Source organism: Oxyura jamaicensis, chromosome 14 (assembly GCF_011077185.1).
Source record: "Oxyura jamaicensis isolate SHBP4307 breed ruddy duck chromosome 14, BPBGC_Ojam_1.0, whole genome shotgun sequence".
NCBI lineage: Eukaryota > Metazoa > Chordata > Aves > Anseriformes > Anatidae > Oxyura > Oxyura jamaicensis.
Genome location: NC_048906.1, coordinates 10,479,259 through 10,507,195, shown reverse-complemented (window position 1 = coordinate 10,507,195; position 27,937 = coordinate 10,479,259). Strand labels below are relative to the sequence as shown.

The following is a 27,937-nucleotide window of genomic DNA, read 5'->3' as shown; positions in this document are numbered from 1 at the left end:
CCCCAGTAAAACCTTGTTTCAGATGATGAAGTTACAGCTTAGGGCAATGTTTGCTTTGAAATCATCTGTGCAATAACTTATTCCTGCAGTTATTGGAAACAAGCAGAAAGTCCCCATAATTTTAGCATAAGCTAGCAGAATAGGATATCTTCATTATAGAGAGTTTGGGTTATTTAAATTTATGCCTCCTCTGAATGAAACACTTTACTATTAAATAACCATAGATTAAGTCAATGGGCAAAACTCCCACTGACTCGAGGTTCACTGCATTCGTATCATTCCAGATGAGCAAGGAGGAGAGACGCACGGTGCATTCCCATCCAGAATTGCTTCACCTTATGACTTGGATAATGAGATATTGATTTTCACAGAGCAGGACGTAGTAGAGGAAAAATGAGAGACTCGGTTGCAATTATGAAAGTCATTTACAATTGAAAGTGAGGAAGGTTTTCTTTCTGTGCAGCAGATAATATTCTTCAGCTAAGCCTTTTCCATAGTTGCCAGGATTTGATACAATGGGATATAAAACTGAAAATAAGAAAACTGTCCATGAAAATATAAATGCCTTTATTTTCCTAAGTCAGAAATATTTGTGATAAAGTGCTACTTAAAAGATGTCTTTAATCTGTTTTGCAGGAATGATGGATGAAGTCTGTTAAATACTTAATGTCTCAAAGTTACAGCCCTAAGTCACCGGGACTTTGCACAAAAACCTAGCAAGGCTTTCTGGTTTCAGCTGCTCTTAGCAATCTTTTCAGCTGACCTACAACTGCTGAAACAGCAGAAAACATAACCTTGAAGGTACTCTTTTCTTTTTACAAGCACAACATTACTCATTCCAGAACTCAGTTGTCTACTCTCAGTAAAATCAAGCTCTCCATTCTCAGGCAGAGCTCTCCGGTTCAGCCTTTCTCATGCTCGAAGGTACTGGGAGCACAGGGCCCTGTGAGGCTGGTGGGGCTGAAGCACTGCGGGATGCTCTGTGCTGGGTGTGGCCAGGGACCAGTAACATCCTTCGTAGCTACCTGTATGGTGCTATGCTCTGGATTTGTGTGTTGGTAACGCACTGGTTTTAGCTATTGCCAAACAGTGTTTCTCATCCAGCCCATACAGAGTAAATGAGGAGGTGGCAAGAGGTGGGGAGGGAACACACCCAGGACAGCTGATCTGAATTGGGTAAAATGATAGTCAGTGCTGTGTAACTCAGCAGTAAGTGTGGAGGGTTTGGTCTTTCCAAGGTAGTCATTGCTTAGAGACTGGTCTGGCATCAGTCTGCTGGTGGGAGGTGGTAGGTGATTGCCTTTTTTTTTTCTTCCCTTCACTTATTCAGCTGGCTTTACCTCAACCCACAAGTTTTCTTGCTTTAACACTTTTAATTCTCTCCCCAGTCCCACTGCCGGAGGGGTGAGCAAATGACTGGGTGGCTGCTTTGCTGCTGGCGAGGCTCAACCCACTGCACCTAGCAGCTTTTTTCACAGGGCCCCTTGGAAGTATCGATTCTCCCCTTGGAAACAATGGTGCCTTTTTCCCCTTACAGAAGTAAGAGACTAGTCTCCTATTTTCTTTTTTCTTCCTTTTGCATACTGCTCTGCTTTTCCATCCTAGTAGCCACCACCCCTTGCTCCACATTGTGCTGTTTGCTGGGGTTGTGCTTGCCCAGCTTGCTGTAGGTGCTGTGGTAGGGGGAGCACAGTGCTTTGTGCACTCAGGCAGTCATCACTGCAAGTGGTTCTTCAAAGTTTGATTGTATTCTGCTTGTTGAGAATTTGCTTCAATTTCTGTGTGTGGTTTCAGGTTTAACCCTTAATAAATTTACTTCTAAAATTTAGTTTTTCTACCAGGAATCTGATTAGCAGCCTCATCTCTAGTCTTCCTCTCCATCCCTGCTTGGAGAAATTATGTTATAAGGTCTTTGATACTTAACTAAATTATTTGCTCAGGAAAAGTGTTTGTATGACTAACTGAAGTGATGTCTTCTGTGTGCTTTCTGTCTGGGAAAAAACCTGAGTGAATGGCTCCTTCAGGATTTCCTTTACAGCTTTTCCCTGAAGATATTTTGTGTCTTCTTACTGCCCCCCTAGGAATAGTTGCTGCAGGGTAGGAGTGCTCATTAAGGTCACTAACGCGTTCTTAACAGCTGAATGACTACATAAAGAAGAGGAATGTTAGAGGAAAATTTTGTTTAGTTATGGGCTGCTTTGTTGGAAGTGGGTGATGGAATTTTTGGAGAGGTAAAAAGTAAAGCACCTAATTGTCAGTGCTTTGCGATGTCCTCTCCTCTTGTTTTACCCCCACTTTATACCTTGATTGTCTGTTTGAATGCATAGAAGTTGCACTGCAACTTTCAGTATCTCCAGACCAATATAATGAATTAAAAATGTGACCATGAAAAAAAACGTATTGAAGGACAGTAATGCAATGAAGATGGAAAAATGCCATAATAAATAATATATTTTAATAAATGACTGTACACTGTAGAATTTCAATTACAGAAACACATACTTTACACAAGTAATTGCTAAAGAAATTACTGGAGAAGCACATCCATTCATTGAATTACAGGACATAAATTCTTCCTCTGATTGCATCTTCCGTTGTGAGGAGAGCAATCAGAGCAAATGCCAAGCTCTAATAACACAATCTTTTTAGGATTAGACCTTACTGCTAGATGGGGAATGTGGAAGGACTAATAAAAGGTTGTTGCTTCATGTGCACAAAGGCAGTGAACGACACTAGCTAAAAGGAAAGCAGCAGCTTTTACAAATCAGTTTAAGAGTAATATGAATTTTAGGATATGTGCAGGCATGGCTTCACAGTTGGAATTGGTTCCTATGAAGTAAAAAGTTTATTTCTTGTGATTTGGAAAGAACTGTTATCCCTGCTCATGAACACTCAGAGTGGGTGTTTGCTGTTCAGTCTGACGTGTCAGCAGGACGCGTGTGAGGTTCCCTGGTGTGCTGACTCCCAAGTGCAGGCCTATTCCGGCAAAAAATAGCCGAAATGAGGCACATTGCTTACTGTTAACTGGGGGTGAAATGACAGTTTCAGCCCACGAAAGATCTCTGATTTGGAGGGAAAGAGAACTGTTGGCCTTTACAGCCACGTTAGCTGGGCGCCAAAGTGACGTTTGTGTAGACCTGACCACAGAACACTCTGAGTTCAGTGAACCCTAGGAATAGAAGAGATGATTCTTGTCTTCACCATGCTGGTCATGAAAGCACAGCAACAGACCAGCCCTCCAAATACTGCTGAGATTGAGAAGTACATGTGCATGTGAGTATCAAGAAGTGTGTAGACACGTGCCTTTTTCTCACAGATGTGACACTACCAGATCTTCCTGTTTGGAGGCAAGAATTATTATTTACTCCTTTGACAGGAATTTAAAATTTCACATGCTGCCTATGACTTCTGTTTGTGAATTTGAGCAAATGAGTTATTTTTGTTTCTGTGTAATCTCTGAGTCAAATTAGAAATGCTTGACGCATAGGACAGCAGCAACAATTATTCAAAGGGACATCAATTTAGTAAGTCCAAAACAAAACAGACGTGAAGCTGGGTAGTAGCAGATGTAGGCTAAATATTTCTCAGTTCCTACCTTCTTGCTATGGTTTTTCTTCTAGCTTTTGTCTTTTCTATTTAGACCATGATCTTTTATTTATTTATTCAGATAAGGGATTTCAAGACTCTGTCCTGTAGAGTGCTTGCATGTTGAAGCCCTGCTTGTCTGATTGTGGTTTGCTAGAGAAAAGAGCTGTAAAACAACCAAAAAAGCCCAACAACCCCCAACCCAGCAGCTATTACAAACAGTGAAAATTACTAGGCTACATGGGAAAAACATGCAGTATAAGCTAAGTAATATTAGATGCACAAAGTAAGCAAAAGGAAAACTAGAAAAGTACTCTCATTCACTTAGCATAACCTTTTCTTGAGGTGACGTGTAGACCTGCATCCTGATTCAGTTCAGACCTGAGACAAGTCTATTGATTTTTATGTGTTTGTTTACATCTTAGGTGATAAAGCCTGTTTGATGAACTTTTTAAAAAAATTGATTCTGTCTTCAGAAGTCTGTGTTCTAAAAAGTATTTTGTTTGTACCCCAATAAATGGCCTTTCCTTCTATTGTGCTATTAGACAGCTGTGTCTGCCCTGATGTTTCTGTGGACTGAGTTTAGAAGTATTGATATATTTCTAACTGCTATCAAAACAAGGCATCTTGTTGATTTGTTATATTTTCATCCTAAAGACACCAGTGTGTCAGTTTAGCATACGTTCATATTACAGTATTACTCTAGATGATTGCTTTTTTACTTAGTAGAAGAAGATCTGAGTTCTTTGAATTTTAGCTACAAAAATAATTGATAAAGGTCTTCAATGGCCTCTGCACTTCAAAAAAAAAAAAAAAAAAAAAAAAGACGTATATGGGAAGCAGTTTATTCCTATTCCTTCCTGGTATTGCTATAGGTTTTTGATTAACCTTTACTGGAGGAAATGAGACTCTTCTTTTTGGCTTAATTTCCCTTTTATTTACTCTTGGTAACGGTGTAAACATTCACCAGCTTCTATTCCTGAAATAATACATATGGTATGAGTAAAAATATCTATAAGATATTTAGTATATTACTTCAGAATAAGTGTTAGAGGAACAAAGGTTGTTCTGTTATGGTCTGACTGACTTTTTCTAAAGTAATTTATGAAATGTTTGAATGTGAACGTTGCACAAATATTTGTGCTTCCTAAATCACAGTTACATAGGTATTTGCTTGATGTTATTTTTCCATAATAATATCATAAGGTGCTAATTTAAAAATCCACTAACAGATAACACAAGATGTTTAAACATCTTAAAAGGCCAGACAAACTGGGATCAAGTTTGTAGAGCTTGCTTATAATTCTGTTTTAGACCACAATTTTAAGGAAGGGTACTGATCTGCCATTGCAAACCACTGTTTGTTATATGCTCTGCACAAATTGTCTGAGACACACTTAGATAGGGAATAAAGACCAAGAAATTGGCAAACACTTTGACAGCTTGGCATCACTTGCACAAATTCCCAAAACAATTGCTAGTATTGTGAGTTTCTCTACATGGAGAAGTTAGTGCACCACCGTAAGTTCTGTTATAAATCTGTATCAGCTATCTTGCACTAACTCCACGTGGGCATGCTTGGATTTGCACAGATACTTAACATGAAGTAAAGCAGGTATGTATTTGCAGCATACCCTTTTGAAGTGACTCTACTAGCAATATTTAATGAGAATACTCGACAGTTGTTGCCTGATTGCCCGTTGTGGATTCAGCCCAAAGAGGCTACCAGATCCAGCTGCTTGAAACTGCTGCTTTCCAAAGTGACCACAGCCACCAATAGTTTAGTCTGTGAATTATCATCAGACTGTTCACAGCAAAATCCCCACCATTAGCTTAGACAGTTTAAATTGATAGGTGGTGACCACACTTGTTGTGTGTGCAATGCCAGCAACCACTCTACCCACTGGGAGGGGAGCTGCTGGGAGCTGTGCCCAGTGACCTTTTCTGTCAGCACAGCAAGACCAGGCTGTTCAGTCTTAATTACTTATAAGAGACAACTCGATTTCTAAAACAATAAATTAACCCCCCAATTTATTAGACACAAACTTCCACACAAATCTGAGTCCTCAGTCTGTTAGTATGATTAGGTTGCAATTTTTAAGGAAAACAGTTTTCAGTGCAGATGGTTTTTATTAAATTCCACATCCGTTAAGACTGTCAACATTCGATTTAGAAAATATTGAGAAATTGTATCAAAATACGTTGTTTCTACACTTTCTGAGAAGAACATTTTGATTTTTGTATTGAACTGAATGTAGAAAAACAAATGCAAGTCTCCAGTTCCTATATAAGAAGACTTAAAATGCCAAGACCAGAATGGTATGTGTCAAGGGAATGCGGAATGTTTCTATCATGTTCTCTACATGTCATCTTTCTGTGCTATGTATGGTAGGGAACTTTTCATTAATGACATCCAGCCCTGCAGAGAAGGACTTGAGGGTACAGGTGGAGAAAGACTTGAATGTGACCCAGCAATGTGTGCTGGCAGCCCAGAAAGCCTCAAAGCTGCGCCAGCAGGGTGAGGGAGGGAATTCTCCTCCTCTGCTCTCACAAAACCCCACCTGGAGCCATACTAAATACTAATATACAAATGCATTGTTGATGAGCATACTTTACTTTTGCCACCAGTGAATCAAGACATTCAGGAAGGAAATTCTCCCATACCTGCTTTGACCGGATTTTTTTTTTTTTTTTTTTTTAATATCAGTATCTGTGTCTATCAAATGCATCATCTACCTTGTGTCCAGAAAGACTCGTATGTTGCCTGTTTTGGACAAATGGGAATGATCTTGAAAAGTATTTGGAAATGTTCTGCAGTCATTATGCTCATTCAATTTGATATTAATTGGATAGGAGGTACCAGTGATATTAGTGGTACCAGGAGGTACCCATGGTACTTATTTATTCCTGCAAATATGAATAGAAGTCACTGATTTAAATACAAACTGGCTGACAATAGATCCTGAAAAGGTTGTTCATGCTTGTTTTTCCTTTTCCAATCCTTTCCAGCATCCTCTAGAATATGGACTAATGATCTGTAATCAGTTATACCAGTTACAATTTCATGCAGACATAGCCTTAGTTACTGTTTTGTAATAATAGGTTGAAATGGCTGATTTCAAGTCCATTTTTCCTTGTTTTGAAGGGTTTAAACATTGAGGAAAATAAGAGAGAACTGCATCTTTTTTATTTGCAGAAAGGAAAACATTCTTCTTGGCAGAGTTTCCAACTTCCAGAAGTATGCATGAATTAGAGAACTGAGGGTGATTCTTGCCATGCATGCTGGTAGGTTGCACAGTTTAGTTTCTGTTAAGCTATCTTGGGCCATAGAGATGGTAGCAGGCACGTTAAAGCCTGTATTAATAGAACAAGCCAACAAACTCTTGATGACGCCTTTCAGTTCTAAGAAAGAATTTGAAGATAAAAAGAAAATCTCAGAGAAAACTGTTTTTCTAACTGGCACATTTTTATAGCAGAAAACTGAAATGTAATATTAGTAATTGAAAACCAAGCACGTGTTTGCTGATATACTCTCTCATTTAAAGCTTTGGATTTTGGGAACAGTGTTTCCTTTTATGATTTTGGCCCTTCCACATTTGATTGCTCCAACTTCAAATTGGCACCAACTACTAAAATTGATCTGAGTTTTATGGAGCAAAACTAATTCCAAACCTTAATCTCTATGGCAGAGGTTGAACCATTTTGAATAAATATGTGCTTTGGTTTACTCCATCAAAGCGGAGCATTGTCGTTGAGAAGGTCTGGCTTGCTCCAGATGCCTCCAAGCAGCCTGCCAGGCTGCTTGAAAAGCTGTACCAAGGAGTTAATGCCTTCCCAGTCCTTCTGTTTCGTGACAGTAGCCTGACCCCCAAATGCTCTGGCTCCATCTGCAGTGTACAACAGGGAGCCGGCAGAGGCTGGCTAAGTGGGGAGGAGGAGAACTTGAACAGTTGAAGCATATAAAATTCCTTTTGAAATACCAGTTCTTGGGCATCCAGTTCAGTTGGTTTCATGTATCAGGCATCCTTTTAAGTTTTTTTAATTATTATTATTATTTTGCTTTGCTTTTAAAAGTACACGGAAGGCTTGTAAACAGTTTCAGATATTTTTCCTGTATCTGTAAAAGTCCAATGTCAAAATGCCAAAGGCTGCAGAGTGCTGAAGGACATGGGAGGCAAACAGACAGGTAAATAACAATAGGACCTAGAAGAAGAAAAACCTCTCTTTAGTTGCATATCTTACTGCCCCTTGAATTTCATTCCTGTGGTATCTGAGAGTTTGCTGTGCTGAATCTGCAGCATACCAGTATCTTAGGACACCTGGTATACTTGATTAGGGTTGCTATCTTATGGATGCTTCCTTGTAGCTCTGAGAGTTGTGCCAGTATGACTCAGCCATAACAGCAATACCTTACAAAATTAAAGTCATTTAACTTAGTAGGAATATGTACATAACTTTATCTGTAAGAGACTGCTAGAAAGAGAGGTGTCCAGCAGTTCAATTCGTCTTGAGAGTACAGAGTATGGTGAGTGGGAAAAAGTAAAGGAAATTCATAGAAAAAAATGATACCTTGAGAGCATTTTGTAAGAGGGAAGAATCCATTGAAATGAGCCCGGAGAGGAAGAGGCTGTATGTTTACAGGCCTGTAAACTTTGGTTGACACTTCTGGTTAAATCTGAAATAAGCTATTGCTTTCCATTCAGTCTGCACGCTCTGAAAAGCCCTCTGTGTTTATTAATATCTACTAGTAGTTTAGTTATGTTTAGTTCTGTATAGTAGTTTAGTTATGTGTATCTTTATGACTGCTTCATGTTCTGCTTATGTCCTACAAGATACTGAACGTTTGTAGGTTACTGATGGTATTACATTTTTACTAACATGAAAAGGAATTGAGAACTAAAGACCTAGTTCCTCCGTCGCTAACCAAATGGTGCTTTACATGTCAGTGTGATTTTTATTTTTGCCAACTCAACTGATCATTAAACACAGTTTCTCTTATTTGGAAATCCAGATGATCTGATATGATTTACTCATCAACGTTTTTAAAAAAGTGATTCAGTCTTGTTTAGAGTGAAGCACACTATTTTTTTTTCTCTAAATAATCAAGAGTAATAGAAGAAACAGGAAAAGAAAAAAAAGAATAAAACCATGTAACTGGAAGTTTGCAATTGTTCTTTGTTAATTGAAGAAATAAGGTACTTACTACCTTGAAGTACTACATGAGATCAAAACACACATAATGTTAATGGATACATTTTTAAAGGATTTTTAAACATTTTTTTTTCCCCATTAATTTTCAAGGTAAAAAGTGTTCTTTGATTACAGCTGTTTTTCCCCCTCATATCAATATTCCCATTCTGTTATGAGACAGAAACGTTGGCATATATGTAGGATTATTAAACTCTGAGTCCAGCAGAACAAAGCCAGCTAGTCACAATATAATATCCTTATTTTTAGGTTTTCTTATTTGTGTGTGTGTATATATAAATATATTTCCCATTGTGGAAAGTCACAAGTTCTGTAAAGATTTGCTTGAAAATTCAATTGGTTGTTGTGGGGGAAGAAAAATAAGGGTTAAAATAAAATCAGAGCTCACTGAAGATGAAGTTTTTGAACATCAGGCACAGCAAGAGCTTTTTGCTATGGGCTCAAATGCCTTTGTGGGAGCAGCAAGTGGGCTCTAATGAAGTCCATGGTTTGACAATTCATAAAGAACCTCATTGCTGACTTTTTTCTTTTACTTGATTTCTAAAATGGAAGATAATGATGGCTGATTTCAAGTCTCCTGATGCTAATGGAGAGATAATGAATAAAATTGGGCCTATTATGAAATAAGTCCCTTAAAGAAAATTATATTCACACCCCTAAGTGGTTATAATTGCTGAGGAATGGTGTAAAAGGCTATTCAAATAACATCCCGGCTGTAGGCATTATGAACCATCTAACCAAATCTGAGGTTGGTTATTACCAATTTTCTCACATTTTCTCCTTATGCCTAGATCTACAGTTTTCCTTTAGGGTAAAGGTGTGCTAAATAACTCGTGCTAATTTAATTAAGACATTTTTGAAGTAAAATGTCTCAGGTTTTCAATATATGCAAATACATATGTAACCTCAGCTGAAGGGGCTCAGAGGTATAAAATTGAGTGGTAGAAGTAGAAAGTGAGGCCAATATCCATTATCAAAGAAATCAGACCCTGACAAAACCTTTGTTAGTTGTGTGGCCTCGATGCCATTGGAGAACCTACTGTTGCTTCAGAGTGGGAATGGCAGTAAAGGATGGGCTGTACCGAGGAGGTGGAAGCTGAAATGAGACCTGTGTGTGAGAGCCTAGAACTGCAGGACAAGGTATGACAAAAACAGATTGAACATAACATGTGGATGTTTTCCATCTTTCTGCTTCAGTTAAATACCTGAGCAAGGTGAGAGCTATTGTAAACAGACACAAACTGCTGCTGATGTATCTAATATGTAAAAACCTGGATTCCTTCATATAAATTACAAGGATTAAACCCATTATTTACTTCTTTACGTGCAAAATTCCTGTGGAAGACCATAAGAATTGCCAGTTCAATTCCGAGCAAACCCAGGGAGGTTCTGCTGGGATAATGCTCAAGTTGGGCTGCCAACCATACCAAGGGCTGTGAGGAAGCAGATGTCAAGTGGTGCGAGAGTGTGATATATCACAACTATCAAAGTGTATTTTCTGAGTTTCAGGTGATCTTGCAGTGACCTGTAGATACTGAGCTGCGTTACAGTTTTGTTCAGGTAATTTATTACAGGAGATAACATTTGTTGATCAAAGCAAATGATCTAATTGAAGTTAAAGGAACTAACATTTAAAAATAAATAAGTGCAATTAGACCCATGTTCTGCATGCAAGGCCTTCCCCAAGGAAGATGATTATTTCTAATATGGAATGCCTGCTTCTCATGAACTTAAAATTTCAGTTGAAATGCATCAAAAATTTATTGAATGAGATTATGGTGAGAAGCTGCAGTGTAGAGCCCACTGACTAGAGGAAGAAGGAAAGGAGGACAGTATTGAACAGAAAAAATGAGTAGTCTTAAAAGGACTATGTGATATAAAGGGAAAGACAAATGATCAACCTTAACATAAGAATGGGAAGTAATCTGTATTTATTCCAATAACTGAATTTATTCCCCAATAAATTGTATGGGATGGTTTGTCAAACAAATTATTTGGTAACAACACCCATTATGAAAGCACCATAACTCTTTTCAGAAGTAATAGCTTTTATCATTATCATTGATTCAGGAAATTGAAATAAATATCTTTGTATATTAGCACATTATGTAGATGACTTTGGAAAAGGATCAAAGCTATTTACTATTTCATGCCCAAAATGAAGTTGTTCTGTCGCCTCAAAAAAGGAATTTAATTAATCTGTGATGACAGAGAAGCAGGCAATAAGTACTGTGTTACTTTCAGAGCTCAGAACAAATCACCTAAAGTTGTGAGGCTGAATGAATAAAGATATCCTACCTTAGAGCATGAACTATAGCACATGTCTGTGGTAGGTTTATGCACTTAATTTACAGTAGGCATATATGCATACATAAAGTCAGAAGGTTCAGGACATCCCTGTGGAAAGGGATCTGGGGGTTCTGGTCTACAGCAATTTGAATATGAACCCGCAGCGTGCCCTGGCAGCCAGGAGGGCCAGCTGTACCCCGGGGTGCCTCGGGCCCAGCACTGCCAGCTGGTGAGGGGAAGGGACTGTCCCGCTCTGCTCTGCCTGGTGAGGCCTCACCCCAAGCGCTGTGTGCAGTGTTGGGCATACAATATGGGAAGGACATAAAAGTATTAGAGAGGGTCCAAAGGAGGGCAACAAAGCTGTTGAAGGGCCTGGAGGGCAAGGTGTGTGAGGAGCGGCTGAGGTCCCTTGGTTTGTTCAGCCCTGAGCAGAGCAGGCCAAGGGGAGGCCTCATGGCGGCCTGCAGCTCCCTCACGAGAGTAAGAAATTATGCTTATCCATCAAATGTCTTGGGCCTGATTTTTATATTCTTCTTTAGAAAAGGACTATTAAATAGGGTGTCATCTGTGTAAAGAAGGAAAACGTGCATTTTTGTAAAATCTAGTTTATTGCTTGTCTTATTCAGCTTTTTCATATACATGTATTTACATTTTTGTGTTACATAATTGACTTAGGCATGGATGGCGATTTTATGGAGAGTGTATTTCCAGGCCTTGATAACTCAGGTATAAATCAAGGGTCACTAAATACCTTCTGCGGCTCTATAAAAATCTAAAAATTAAGCTTTTTTCTTTTTTCTTTTTCATTTTATTTGGGGGGGGGGCCAATAGACGGTCTTTAAATGATGTACAACTTCACTTTTTTTTTTTTTTGTAGACTGAATTATCATACACTCGCATCTATTTTCTTGTTCAAATGAGCAATTCAGTACTCTGCATTCTATGTTAAAAAATGATTATCACTGCTGTAGTATATATATATATTTTTTTAATGGTAGGATATGGTATTCTTCAGAGCGATTTCAAAGACTAGAAGTCAAACTAAAATACTCCTGTGATTCCATCCCAAGTATTCATTAATTTTACCAAGCTAATTTTGAGATGAAAAGTGAGATGAAAGACCAAGTGCAGAAGATGAGATAATTTAAGTATGAACAGAGTGAGACCATGATTTTAGAATTATCCAGTCAGGTAGATAAAGTAGCTCTTTCTGTGATGTGCTTATGGCTTATGAACAAAACTAAGCAATCACTAGGAATGCCATTATTCAGTGGGACCACTATCTGTGTAGTGACAGATGGATGATGTAGAATTGGAATAATTCATGGTTGCTATACTTCTTAGAATGATGAAAGTCACTTTGCTGGATAGAAGCAAGTGCAGAATAAAACTTGGAACTGCAGAGGCAGAAGACAATGTGACCCTGCCCTTTATTACAAAAGATGAGCTGCAGGTAGCTGTGATGGTTGAGGACTGGTGAGTAGTTATCAGTTTGATATTTGTTAGAGTTGTTGTCACAGAACTTGACCAAGCTGAAAAAGCTGCTGCTAATATATTTTATAAACCTTAGAAATGCTGGTATCAACAAGTAAAGATTTTTTGCAGTTTTTCAATGCATTGCTCTCAATAGCAAACATGGGATTTCTTTTAGGACCTGATTTTTGTAACCCATGTGGAGCAGACCTAGTTGGTAAGGGTGAGGGTAAAATACTTTCATAGAGGGTATTCTCATAGCCTGTACTGAATACATGAAGTAGCCAGTACGTACACCAGCCTCATATGCTACACTAATAAATGAGGGTCGTTTCACTGCCAGATCAGGGAGGAAAACATAAGAAGCAAGCCCACATCTGTCAGAAGATGGCTTTGTTTCAGTGGCTTTTTTCTAAAGTGAATCTGTGATATAATGTAATAAAGTAGCCAAAACTGGGTACAGCTTTACTGCTTCCACAGTAAAAGCAAATGGAAAGCTTCAAACTACAGATCTGTTACCCTGAGAGAGCCTATCCCTGCCCACTGCATTTATTTTTATTTTTATTTTATATATATATATTTTATTTTTTGTTAGATTTGTGCATGTTATTTTGGGTAGAATTATGGAAAAGAGATATGTCTGTTTCCCTTACTTATCATAAGAACACAACTTGTAAGTAGGAAACTTGCTTGCAGGAGTTTTTCCTTGATCTTTTCCATATTGTCTCAAAAATAAATTCTGAATTTAGTAAAAGGAGAGAGCCATTCCCTTACAAAACTAGAATTAGCTATTCTCTCTTAATCTACAATGAAATAAAAAAGCTACTTAGAGCCAAAAACTTTAACTGGGAGGAAAACAATGAGGTGCATCTCTTTGAATTATGTAGTTGGCATATTGTGGCAAGACTGGGCAAGGCTTAGAGCCAAATACTATGGAGCATACTTCTGATGGCCTTTTGTCAAGAATCTGGTTCTCTATGCTTATTGTCATGGCAGAAATTTATCTGTATGTTATTAGTATTAGAAATCAACAAAGGTTCTACAGCTGGAATGCCATGTTAAAATAGAAGGGGAACGCTAGATATGTGTTGACAGGAATCTTTACTCAAATTGCCAAAAGCAGGCACTAAAAGTTCCACACGTCTTCATGGGCAGGGACTGGATTGGTGTGTTTTTCTGCAAACATTAGTGCTTAAATTTGAACTGACATTCTGGAAAAGAAATGATTCATGCCATATTTGTTACTAGTCATCTATATTATGTAAATATGATTTGGAGGGTTGAAGATGCATCTTTTTGAAATAGAAGCAAATATAATAACTTGGTATTATTCATTTTTACAGCTCAGCTAAAGCTCAAGATCTGCTATAAATTTTGTCTTCTATCTCCTGTTTGTTACCCTCAATTTTTAGAAGAGTCCTATGCAGGAAAGGTTTCCTGCTGTGACCGCCAACCGGGGAATTTACATTATTCTTCAAATTCCTGTTTAGGATTTTTCCTATCAACTTACCCAAAATATTTTCACACAGATATTCTCTTTATTCTTTAGTATATTTTTTGGCCATTAAAGATAACTGCTAATGACACCACATCAGTCAGAAAACATACTGGGAGATTTGCCGGAACAAAGAATTCAGAACTGGATCCAGTATAGTCTTTTTTTGAGCAACATAATACAGCATACTCAGATAAGCTGATAGAAAAACTGATTTGATAAAATAATAAAAAGTACCCCCAGTCTTGATTCACTGCTGTAGGATTGGAGCTTTTCTGAGATTTTCTAAGATAATAGCATCACTTCTACAGAGAAGCACTGTACTTCTGGTACTCTGTGCTATTTCTCTGTATTCTGATCCTAAGGCCATGTCCTTGAAAATAGACTTCCCTTGCTTTAGTGCTTGCTGATTCTTCCCACTATCCATCTAATGTACTATTTTCTGTTTTGGCATTCAAGATGTTACATACATTTCTCTCCAAATGATTATCTATTGGCCTCAGCTTAAGACTGAAAATCTATGTTTTCATGATGTAAACATTTCAAATATAAGGGCAACCGTCAGTTTCACATTTCCTATCTCTTTTTATGTCATGCTTGTATATATTCCAGCTTCATAAGCCTTATTTCTATGGCAAGCTATTGCTGTCGTAGAGAGTTAAAATATGCAATTAATGAGGCTGGACAATACATTTTATTCAAGCAAAGTATTGCCTGGCAAAGTCATCACTGTCATCGGTGTCTGCTCCTTGCTGGCAGTGTGACACTGTTGTCTTTAGAATCAGCTGGTAGGTCCGCTGTCATCCATAGTCACCAAGCATATACCGTGCAGTGATTTCTGTGGGCTGAATAGCTTATGCTACAGGATGTGTTAGAGCTTGGGTGCTCTCAGTAGTGCTGTGCTCTACTGGTTACTTTTGCAATCCGAAAATAGTTATTAAAAGACAAGCAATTCAAAGGGCAGAACCTTGAAGCAGAACCTTGTTCACCCCTTGTATCTACACCTGCCAATAGCTTTTTTATTACAGCACAGTGAAAACTGGACAGCAAGTAGTCTATGAATTTATCAGCTATTGCAGGCACTCACTACAGGCAGCTGTGTCTCATTATTAGAGCAGTTCTGTAGCTCTAAGAACATTTCAGGATGCCTTGCCTTAGTGATCTGCCTGTGGTATGACTGACAGCATTATACAAGGCTGATGAGCCATTTGGTGGGGACATTCCAACACTGCTTACAGAAAATATAATGAGAACCATTGTTTTCCTGTAGCAAATAAAATTCACAGAACCAGAAGTAATGAAGCTCAAAGACAACATTGTGAATTCCTTATAACAGAAAAATTGTAAGGCTTACTTCAAAGTGGTTGAACACCTAGCACCAGCCATGGGTTAGCTAAGGTTTTCATTCTGTTCTTGCCACTTCTATAAAGAAGAAAGCAGATTCATCATCTAGGGAAGATAATAACTATGCTGTCTCAAGAAAGATTATACCTTCTTTGTCAGGGTAAATTTATTAAGCAGCAGAATATGTAACAGGCACAAAACCATACCAAACACTAAGGAACAGACACCCTTCCAGCTCTCTGCAATTGAGCAGAGAGAGCGCATGAATTATGGTTTATTCTTCTTTCCTATTTTCTGATCTCCTGGTACTTATGAAAGCACAGGTTTTCTGCACTGTGAGTAAACACCACAGAGTGTGCAGTTACTTGATCACTGCAACCAAATGTTACATGTTCACATTCTTTTTTCTTTGTTTTTAAAACCATGTTTTAGAACAAAGTACTGCTGAATTCATACCCTATCTAGTGGGGCTACAAGTTGCTCAAGTATCCTGAAGCCTACTGAAAGCAGTGAGAAGATTCCTGTTGACTTCTTGGCTTTTGAATGGGACTTTGACCACACATATTTTTATTGATATTTACTGTTAGGAAGAAGCATCATGCATTAGGTCAGCTAAGAGAACTGTTAATACAAACACCGATTTTGCTTGCTGATAGTTTTAGAGTTTTCAGTTAATTATTATTTATTATGTAATACTTCAGCCTATAACATGAACAGGGGAAAGTCAGAAAAATGGAAGGAGGAGAGGGAATGAACAGTAACAGAGAGCCTGCTAGCAGGCAAGGGTAGTGTTCTGTAGTATGTGTACATATTTGGCACAGGGCTGCACCCAAGCTTCTCTTGGAGCAACTGTATGAACGCTGCAACAGAGCTGTTTTGCTCACTGCTTGGGAGGACAGGCAGAGCCTGCCTGCAGTATGCCTGCCCTCTGTGCAGGCATACCTTGAATTGGTTTCAAAGCAATTAAAAAAAAAATAGATTTTCTCTTTCCACTGGATCACCTAAGAATAAGAGAAGGCAGCACTTATATTCCGTCTGTTCTGTTGATCTCCCAGGGACCCAGCACTGGTCCCTTCTCTTCTCTGTACTTCTTTCTGCTTCTACAGGGTGACTCTATAAAATTAGGTAATAACAGCCTAGGACAAAAATATATTTTTGTGGGTTTAGAGCCACATAAAAGAATCCTGTACAACTAGTGTTAGTAAGTTTTACAATACTAAAATGACTTGCATTATTATTTCTGTAAGCTAAATGATATTTAAAACATATGACCTATACTTGGTTATGTTCCTATTGCATCCTATGGGACTTTTCCATCAGAAATTCCATCAAACCCAAGAGCTTTTGATGTGCTATGGATAAGCTGTCACTAGATCCAAAGACACTGCAGGTGATCTGAATTGAAAGCCTGAATCATGATCAGCTCTGTGCTTCATGGGATTTTCAGGCAGGTGTGGGTCCTGTTGCACTGCTGGCAGTATGCTTATTAGCAGTAGCAATGATGCCTAAGGCTCACCTATAAATTAACGTGGGTGCTAGGATTTGCAGGTAGACAGGGACAGTCGGCTCCACACACAGATTTCACATACAAATGTAAGCCAGAAGGTCATGAGCATTTGTAGTTCATTGTACTTCATGGCACATCCCTGCCAACAATACAGTAGTTCAATATTTGAAAAATGATTGAATCTCTAGGAATGATTTATAATCAATTTTTTCTGCTTTTATTTGAAATAGCATATATTTTTCTCTGCTTGAGTTAAATGAATAGAGAATCTACCCGTGGCTTAATCAGCAAAGTAAGAAAAGGTGAAAAGGAGGATTTAGTATCATCTGGTGAAACCCTTTGGAAAAAAAAAAACAAGCAAACAAAAACAAAACAAAACTGGAAATTAAATAGTTTCAAACTCTTTTTGCTAAGGTGATGTTACTATTCCATCGTTCTGATCTTCAATACCTGTACCCAATATTAGGCTATAAGGGAAAGACCAATGTTTTTCACTAGATGAAGTACAAGGGGAAAAACAATCATTATCTTATCCTACTTTGTCATTCAGAAGGGATATCAACATCAGGTAGGATGTCGATATCAACTTTTGTTTCATCAAGATTATCATCTCCAAAATGTTGTTAGTCTCCTGACTTGTAAACACAAAACCTTGTGTTTGTTTTCAGTCAATAACTGACTTCCACAGAGTAATGCCCTAAGCTCCAGCTAATGTAATTCCAGGTAAACAGTTGGAACCACAAACAAAATATCATCCCTTTAACATCTAAGTGAATTATGCCCCTATTTAATCACCTAATTTAAAATTAAGTGTATGATTCATAGAAATAATAATGCACAACAGATGGATTGTTACTGCTGGTAAATGGTTGGATACATAACATTCCTTCAACTTGATACGAGGTTTATAGTTAGTCATTAGATGTTTGTCGAAGAATTGACAACACATGCATTACAGTTCCAGTAATAATGACAATGTACGTTATTCTGTCTTACAAGAAAAGTGGAGGGGTTTTAACCCCTTCAGAGAGAGCAAAAATATAAACTCAGACACAACAGAACTGTAGATTTTGTGGGATTTTGTATGCAACTTAAGATCCCTTTTTGAAGGTTTGGTCCCATCAGATTAAACTTTACATATATTTGGGGGACAAATGCCATTGCACGCACTGGAAACAGGTGAAAGAGATGATGCTCATGTTTTTCATTTCCTGAAAAAAAGACAGAAAAGGGAGATGGAAAAATAATTTAAAATCAAGAAAAAAAATCTGCAGCTTTTCAAATGGGATAGTTTCAGGATAATATTCAAGGTAAAGGATTCAAGAGAATGTATGAATTTTTAAGTATTTGCTCAGTTGGAGAACCAAGGAATGTTCTCCACTTCGTGTTGTACCTGAGAACTTCTAAAAGCTGCCGGTTGGTCAATATTTTATAGATACTTTGCACAGCTGGGCGAAGGATTGTTTGAGAAGCTTTCATAGAAAGAGCAGGCTATGGATTTAAAAGCAAAAGTGTTTGTAATATTTATAATGATCACTGTAAAAAACACTGAGGATCCTTACACTGAATCTAGGGGTTCTCAACCTTCTTCCTATATTGTTTCAGCCCGCTTTGGAGGTATGTTCAATATAATGGAATTTACTGTGGTTTTTTGTTGTTGCTTGTTTTTTTTTTTTTATTTTTTTTTTATTTATTTTTTTTTTATGTTCTTTGACAGTTTTGCTGTACCGGGGATTTACAAAGAACAAGCATGGAGTTTTTTTTTCACTTTATAGTTCTGAACCTTATACAAACTTCAAGAGGACTTAAAAAAAAAAAAAAAAAAAAAAAAAAAAAAAAAAAAGAGGAATAATATCCCTTCCTCTTTTCCTCTAAAGAAATAGCTGTTTTGATTAAAGGTTGGTACTGAAAACGGCCAACTTTTGTTAAAGCTGTTTTGAACAATAAACCTTGGCTAACTGTAGCTGCTCCTACAGGAATTTGCCATTCACATTCTTGAAATTCACAATATCACACCATTTTCCTTAGAGAAAATTTTTTTTAAAATTACCTCCTTGGGAAGGGATGATGCAAAGCGTTAGTCATTTCCTTTAGGAGCTTCTCCTCTCTACCAGTTTTCCCCTTTCATTTTAGCATCCTTATTTTGTATTTTTTTTTTTTTTCAAACCAGATGAAATGTGAAAAGCAGATCTGCCAGATAAGGCCATAGTTATGCAAAAAGAAACAGCACAGGGCTTTTCCAAGTCCTGTTGTTGGTGATTTGAATCTTTCTTTCTTCCTGCCTGTGAATTCTACTTTAATGGGCCTCACGGTGCTTTTTTTTTAATTTATTTTTTATTTTTATTTTTATTTTTTTTTCAAAATTGCCTGAGAAATTGTTGGTTAAGATCTATGTTAGGCTAAGAACTGATCGTTGCTTCTGCACTTACTATCTACTGTTTTAATTCACTAGTGAAAAAAATAATTTCTGGACTCAAGACTAGAATAAGAACATCTGCACTATGTAAATCCACTTTCTATTTTGATGATTTCCATAGTAGGGAAAAAATTCACCCTATTAGTATTGTGCAATGAATTTCCCAAGTCAAACTGTATATTTTGTAAACTAAAGAGATTTCAAGATTGCTTCCAGGTGCAGAAAATACTGCACCTGGAAATACTCCAGGTGCACTTGCTGTTTTTTTTCTATTTCACATACACCCTTGAAGTTTAGTTATTGTCACTTATTTGTTTCATATGGACTGCAAAGCCCCAGAGTAGAATTCTTAACTTCAGTTCAAACAAAGGCTTATAAACATTTATCAGTATCATTTATTGTTTTTAGATTAATATGTATTAAAAATACTGTTGCTTGAGTAAAGTTCCATCCAGAGTAAATAGGAATTAAATATATTAGCATTGCATTGCTTTTTTAAGCAATAGCTTTTTATTCAACTTCTAAGTTCAATAACTGGTAACTCTGTAAGATGGTGTACTTGATAATGAAATTAAATAAATAATACAACTATTGAAATCACTAGCCAGTAGTTGATCACTGTAAAACACTGGGAACTGATCTGCTTTGTGGTCTAAATGCCACACAAAGAACAAGGTCTCAGAAATGCTCTCAGTCCCGCCCTAAGTTGAGTAGCAGTGCATCCTTGCTTGCCAGGGGATGTCTTGTTCGTTAGCTGGATACAGAAAAGATAACTCAGGCTAAGAAGCAGGTCACACATCCCTAGAACACTGTGGCAGGTCCTGCCAGGTGCTCTTATTTTTGGCTCTAGCTATGTTGTAAGGTTGATGGGTGTATCCCCAGTTCCAAGGGCATTGACTGTCTTGTGAAATGCGCCTCTTCGTCCCTGGTTATCTCAGCAAGGCGTATACTGGAGCGCATAGTGACTCCATCCAAATCTCTGTACTCAGTTTTCTTCCAAGGAAAACCAGGAACCATGAAGAGATGTGTTGCAAGATCTTAACACAATTTGTAGCTGAGATACGAAGGAGGTGCAGGGCTGGAAGCCAGGACTGCAAAATTTGGAGACAGACTCCACTAGGTGTCTGGGGAGGCTTGGACACCACTTTGCTTCATCCTTTCTGGCAAGAACAGATTTCTGGATGTTGGCATTCTCTCTTCCCAGTTCTCCTTTTTGATACTAGACAGGCATGCTCTCTGTATGATGTAGATCAGTATCACATAAATAAAACTTTATGTGCATTCTAATCATAGGAGATACCTTCATGATGCCCAGACATTTGACACTAATAGTGTTTTTCATTGCAGAAGTTGATTTTAATGACAGCAGCTCATACCATAATGTAGCAAATCATGAAGGTGATCTGTTGCAGATTATAAACAGGTTCCGAGCCCTTCACTCAAAAAGACATGGTTAGAAGTTCTCTGATGCAAAAAGATAAAATTTTGAAAGCTTTGCAGTACATTTTGGCAGTGTTATTGCAGGAGACATGTTTCAAACCCAATAGTTTTATGGGTATCTGAAACTACAAATACAATTTTTTTATTACAGTTCAGAAGGCAGGGTAGACTATATTTAGTAGTGTTATTGAAAAAAAGATATATACCTGCCTTACAGCAGTTAAACATTCCAATCTTTCTGTCAATGTATCTTTCCATTGCTTTTATTTTGTGTTTTTGCAGTTACAACTGGAAAGGTATGTGTTGGATTGTGTTGCTGAGAGCAGAATTAACCCTTGCCCAATAGGAAATACCAAGCCTGCGAATTATGTGAAATTCATTTAAATGCTGGAGGTTGAGAGAACTTGTGATGTTCTTGTGCCATTTGCCTATCCTTTTACAAGATTCAGTTTTATTCTAAAGGTCTGGTCTGAATACTGGTACAGCCTAAAGGGAACGTAAGGGATCAAGCCTGAAAACTACGTGTTGTTGCCCTATTTAGTTCTTCTTGCTCTAGGTCCTTTCCAGTTTCTCAAGTGCTACACGATAGCAAGTCAGTAATTTGCAGGAACAAATTCTATTCTATCCATGTCCCTTAAATCTTCATTATCATCATATCTAAAGCATCTTCTGGTAGCACATTAAACATTGCCATTTGTCATATATGCTTACATCTCTTAATCTCTCCGGAGGGAGAATTGTATGCAGAGTTGCATTTGGGATAATAAAGATAGTCAGCTCTCTGTAATTCCCCTGGGACAAGAATTTGCTTTCCCATCAAATGTTACAGGTCATATACTTTGTACTTTGATCAAAACTTCAGCTGAAAGAGCTGAGGAAGAGATTTCTCTCACTTTAAAGGAAAGCACTCCACTTCTGTGAGTGCAGTTCCTTTGCAGTATAGAAGGCTCTCCAGTTCAAAACCATGTGGCCTTTGTGCTCTTGCTCTAATGTCATAAATTCTTTCACTTGCTTTGATTTATTGTCTGTCTTCTGTTACTTCATGTCCTGTTCAGGACCTCATATGCATTTTCTGACACAGAGCAGAGTTTAAAGGACATGGGAGAGTGAGACAAGTGGTGCTGTAAATCCTTCTGACGAAGTTTTACAGTGAGGAATGTATTATTGCCATGTATTATTGCTGTTAAACTTATCAATAGGAAAAAAACATGATATTTTCTTGTATGTTGCCAAAAGTTCTCACTGTGCCTTGAGATTATCTGAGAGATAGAAGGAAAATAAAGCCCAAAAGCTGAAACAGACTGGTGCATTTATCTAAGAACAACGTAGGGTGGGGTTGGTAAAGGTCTCATATTGTCTTCAACCATAATTTTCAGTTAAATTCAAGCATTTAGGACTTGGTTTTTCAAAATACGTTGTGTTTAGTGCTATCAAAAATAGCAGCAATTGAGAATAGATGCATAGGCTTTCTGCCTGCAGCAGCTGTGTACTGCGAGAAAAACTTGAGGAAGACTGCTCATGTTTCAAGGGCCACTGCTGAGATCACAGAATCACAGAATGGTTTGGGTTGGAAGGACCTTATAGCCCAGACAGTTCCAAACCCTGCCACAGGCAGGGACACCTCCCACTACATCAGGGTGCCCAGGGGCTCATCCAACCTTGCCCCAAACACCTCTAGGGACGGGGCATCCAAAACCTCTCTGGGCAACCTTTGCCAGTGCCTCACCACCCTCTGAGTAAAGAATTTCTTCCTACCATTTAATCTAATTCTCCCCTCTTTTAATTTAAAACCATTCTGCCTTGCTCTATGACTATCTGACCAAATAAAAAGTTGCTCTCCATCTTTTTTATAAGCCCCCTTTAGGTATTGAAAAGCTGCACTGAGGTCTCCCTGGAGCCTTCTCTTCTTCGGTCTGAAAGAGATCTCGGGGTGAGCTTACTTAAAATAATGCCCTAATTCCTGTCCAGTCTTTTTCACATAAATCTTTCTTGAGTAGTTTATTTTGAAGAACTTGAAGGAAAGAGTCTGGCTGGGTCTGTTAAAACCTATAAGAAATTAGAATTTGTTTAGCAAAATGCTTACCAGTAAGACTGGTAGGCTACCAGTAGTGACTGCTTTAGGCTTATTTATGCATTTTAGGAGCTTTGCAAACTGTTTGCTTTACATGCCGCTGCATTTGAGCACCTGTGTTAATGAATGTGTTATAGCTGAGGGACAGGTCACTCTGCTGTTTGTTTGCTGTTAAAATGCTTTGCTATTTTAATGTCAAATTCTGAAATCAGAATATGTTTGAATTAGCTTCGTCGTTGAATATCAGAATCTCTAGATATTCCTGGAAGCAAAACATAACATACCGAGTTTCCAAAGAAGTACAGTTTCTTTGAAATACAGCAAGGAAAAGCAAAAAAGGCCACAGAGTACTACTTAAATACATAGGTCCAATTAGTTAAAACATTTCTAGCCTTCTTAGCACTCCAGACCTGCAGTATATGGGGAAAAAGTAGCTGCTGGACAGGTGTTAGAATAGCTTGTGGTTTGTGCAGTTCCTCTGTTATTTAAAATTTGATTTCATTGTTAATTTGTAAAATCTGGGAAATGAGGATAATTTAGGGGCATTCTGACAGGAGTTATACAGCATCTGTAGTAACTGTGATCTTGGATCTATTCTATTTACTCTGTCAAAATAGGATGCTCTAAGTAGTTAAAAGCCTACTCTGGTTAATTAAATAAAGATGAATTCCATAGATGATGTTGCATGAAGTAACAATTATACAGCTGGTTTGTGGGGGGGCAGGAACAAACAAAAAGGAGCATAGCATTCAACCTCATTATCTATTTGTGTCGTTCTTTGTAAATTCCTAAAAATAATTTATGTTCTTTTAGAAAAAAAAGTGGATTTCAGGGGCAGTGTTATTCCAAAGCAGCACTCACTATTGTCATGTTTTTATCAGATTTGTTCCCTGCAGCCATATAAGCAACCAGCCCCCATTTAATAATGACAAGAAATAGCTATAGTTTTCTAGAATTCACTGCAGCTTTGCACAGCTGTATTAGAGTGTTTTCTGAACTACCAGCACTACTGTGCTGTGCCCATCAAGGATTCAAAGGGAAGTCATGCATGAAAGGAGGGAGAAAACGTGTTCAGTGTGTTGAAAAATGATGCCAAGTATTTAAACAATGCCAGGCAAGCAATATATTTATCATTGCATGGCTGGAATAAAAATCATGCATTTCTTCAGTCTGTCTCTTCCATTCTTGGATAGTTGGATATGGTAAGACAGATGCAAGCACTCTGAAAACTAGGAATAAAATCCAAAACACCTATATTCATAACCAGGATTTTCTGCTCTTAAAATCATGTGCTACTAACAAGTTCCCATCCTGCACAGCCTAAAAGAGCTAGTGAAGGAGATTAGCTTGATCGCTCATGGTAAGAATAGGCCATGACCAAAACATCGTTTCTATAAAAGTATTCTAGGATGTTTCTTCCTGAATTTGATCATTTTCTTTTCAGAGATGCAATGTTTTAATAGCATTAATTCTTTTGTATTTTAGTGCATTATAATGTGATAGGGTGAAAAAAATGATATATACTACTGGGATTTGTGTCCTTTATGGAAAGCTCTAATTTCTGAAATGCAGACTGAATTCAGCTGAAGAACACATTTTGCTAACAACAGTAGCATCTAGATTCTCTGGAGTGGGGTAGGTGACACATTTCTTCAAAAACAATAACTGAATCTGTGAGAATCTTTCTATTTTAAATATGCTTTTGGTTATTAATGAAGATATTGTAGAAAATACAATAGAGCAGGAAATCACTAGTTAAAATCTGCTTATATTAAATTGAAATATTAAAAGCATAGATTTGGTAGATTATAAAAGATGAAGCTCTGAAAAATTTAAGAGCGAAGGAAAGCAAGCCAGGCATTGCTAGCTCTTGACTCTACTCTCAATAAGATATAAGCCTTTAGAACATTTGTATTATTGAACAAAATAATAAATAAATAAAAATGTTAATAGAAAGTGGAATATGAGATGCTGCTTTTTTACCACTGATAAGTCCTTCATTGTTATTTTTGAAAAGATAACTGAGAAAGAATTTAATGAATCTGGATTTCAGAAACATAATGCCAAATAGTAAATTAACTCAGGTGCAGAACCAATGTGCACATCTATATACAAAAATTTTAAGGTCAGTACTGATGGTTTGCAGTGAAAGAGAAAGCATCAAGCTAATGCATTTAGAATTCCCAAGAAACTTTTCTTGTGATCTTGGCATAACAAGTACAGATGTGCTAATTAATTTGCCTGTAACTCAGATTCGAAGCTGACATCAATTTAGAGAAGTAATAGACTATTAAGAAGAAAAAATGGATGATATTGAGTGTTATAGTGATAGAAATAGGATGAAAGTGGAAGAATACAGCATGCAAGATGAGGAAAATCTGCTAAAGTTGGAGACTCAGCAATTATAATCAAGAGTCAAAAACCCACCACTGTGCAAAGTTTTTGTGATGATCAGAAGGGAACTATTAGCTGCTGTGGGATATAAAAGTTAAAATTGCACATGCAATTGGAGAAGTCCTTGCATACAGCTTACAGCAGAAGTTAAAGGGTTTTAAAAAGTCGCTATTGGACCAAATCCAGGACACTTTAAACCATTCTGGTAAGCAGTTGCAAAAAAAAAAAACAAACAAATAAAAACTCAACAACAACAAAAGACAAACAAATAAAAATCCCACCCCATCACCTACCAGGATAATTGTGAATGAAAAGCCAATTTTATAAGAAATGACACAATTATGGCTTGTGGTTGTGGTACATTTCTTTCTATAGATCAATAAATTAAAAACCATTGAAAAAAGGTGGGTTTGTGCTAAAAATCCAAATTGCAATAAATTGGTTATGAATAATTTTTATGTAGAAATTAACATCTAATTTCTAGCTGTAGTGAGTGTGTTGCTTTGGAATAAGTGGACAGGAAAAGGGGAAACAAAATGTAACGAATGCTAAGGTTGCTCACGTTAGTTTATGCAGGAGAGTATTTGGCACTGTTGGTGGCAATAAAAGGGGAACGGGGCTAAATAAACAAGGAGGTCTTTTCCAGTCCTATCTCCAGAGAAAGATTGATATCCATTTCTTTTTTGTTCTTGAGAATTGACTCTTGCACTCATTTTAACTTCAGAACTCTGGAGTTCAAACTCAGATCTCCCTGCCTTTGGTTTTATATTAGGGGGGAAAAGTGCAGTGAGAGACAGAAAGATGATGAATGCAGTCTTCTAAGTGATCGGTGTCCCTGAATTCAATGTGGGTTCTTGCTTTCCCTCTCATTGAAGTTAGCAGTCTGAAAAATGGAGCAGGAAGGAAATGATCATGTTTGCATTTGAGTGCTGTGTACGAAAAGCCTCTAATTACATTTGTCAAGGGTAGCATTTAGGAAAAGAATGTGACCTCAGCTAGAAAGTAGTATGTATGTTTAAACTGATAACTGGATTTAGCCACACCTTCACAAAATGCTTTCATGAAAAAATGAGAGACCAAGAACTTTATTCATTAACAAAGCACATCTTTTTTTTTTTTTTTCAAGTTGAGACAATACATTGCAGTGGCAATCAATTCTTCCCTGTCTTCTCTCCGTCCAATGTGATAATTTACTAATTTGACTTACTGTTGGAAGGAAAAAGTGAATCTATGACTTGTCCTACCGAGAAGCAAACCATATATTCTTTAAGGAGGTTGAAAGTGAAATGATGGATGGATTCATTTGGTTGAACTGTCTCAATCCAAATCTGAACTGTGCACTTTAATTTATTATTATTTTTTTTAATTCATGTTTTCTTGCTTGCTATTTAGAATATGTGCGAGGAGATGTAGAATATGACTGAAAAAAAAAAAAAAGCAAAATCTACAGAATGAAATTGCAGGCACTTTTTCTTCCATTTCACGTTCATCCCCAATAGTAAGTACACACAGACAAACACTGACACTTGTATGGTTGGTATAAGTTCTGCTCATCTTGCATTTAATTAAATGCAGGACAGCTACTGAGTTTTAAATCGGATTATCACTACAATGCAGCTTTATTTTTTGGTGTTGTCTTTTCTTATTGACCTTGCTGGGTATTTGCTTTTTGTTGCTACTGGCAAATTGAAGGATACCTTGTTGTGAAAAAAGGAGGAAGAAAAAAAAAAGGAAAAAAGCATTTGCCATCAATTGTAGCATTATTAGATTGTAAAGAACTCCTCTACATCTTTACCGTGTATAAAATTTATTGGATCATCTGATTTTGCATGGCACCAGCAAGTGCATAAAGAACAACAAATGCTTCAAAAATCGTAATTCAAAGGGATTTTCTGCTTGCTTCAAGTACATGCATTTGTATCTTTGCAAACTGGAGTACCTTATGGATGAGGTTCTGAATTTTATGTGGATGATAGCAATACATATGTCCTAATGTAACAAGGATTTCATTCATGATACTACTTAAAAGCTTGAAATGATCTCTCTTAACCTCAAAGATTTTTCATATCATCCCTATGTTAATACACCAGGGAGATAAGCACAATGTAAGGAACTCCCATATGCATGCAGCTGACAACGTTCATTCAGATTTTGAGCTTGGATTTCTATTTTGTCATGAATTACAGACAAATCTCAGTGACAGACTAGGTAGAATAGGTTTTGTTGAATCCTGTATTATTAATTAAAAATACCTCTTTGTATGCATACACTTTCCTTTATATGTGGATATTATTATTATTGTATTTCCTTAGAATGTGGATGTTATATACCACAACTATATAGGTAACCTGAAGGACTTAGTGCTACTTTGTGTTCATCTTTTACTTCTAACAGGAAAAAAAAAAAAGCAATTTCAGTGTAAAAACATTTCTCTATTCTGGGCATGACCTGAGCTTGAATCATCTTAGTTGATGCAGAGAGCCCTGCTTGGCCCTCTCGTGGCTTTTCTGCTGTCAGAGGAAAGAGGAGCAGCTCAGCTCCAGGCAGCTCTGTATGAGGTGCCTTGTTACTGTTGTGTCAGAGTAGGCTTTGAAAAGCAGCCTGTGGCACTGCGGCACAACTGGAAGGAGACGATTACTGTGGCTGACAGAATGGAGGAAAACGACTTTTGCATCAGCTTCTTCCATTGCTGTGCACTGCCAGTGACTAAGGCTG

At 37.5% G+C, this 27,937-nt stretch overlaps 2 long non-coding RNA genes across 2 annotated transcripts in view; one reads left to right on the top strand and one right to left on the bottom strand.

The window, feature by feature from the left end:
• Window positions 1–27,937, top strand: part of LOC118174306 — a 160,164-nt gene that overhangs the window by 121,701 nt on the left and 10,526 nt on the right. The gene's annotated exons all lie outside the window — the stretch shown is intronic.
• On the bottom strand, window positions 1,384–22,544 carry LOC118174310. Its single transcript, XR_004754612.1, has 3 exons — window positions 22,416–22,544; window positions 12,847–12,856; window positions 1,384–1,393 (listed from the first exon to the last, which is right to left on the bottom strand). It is a non-coding gene; the product is annotated as an uncharacterized LOC118174310 (long non-coding RNA).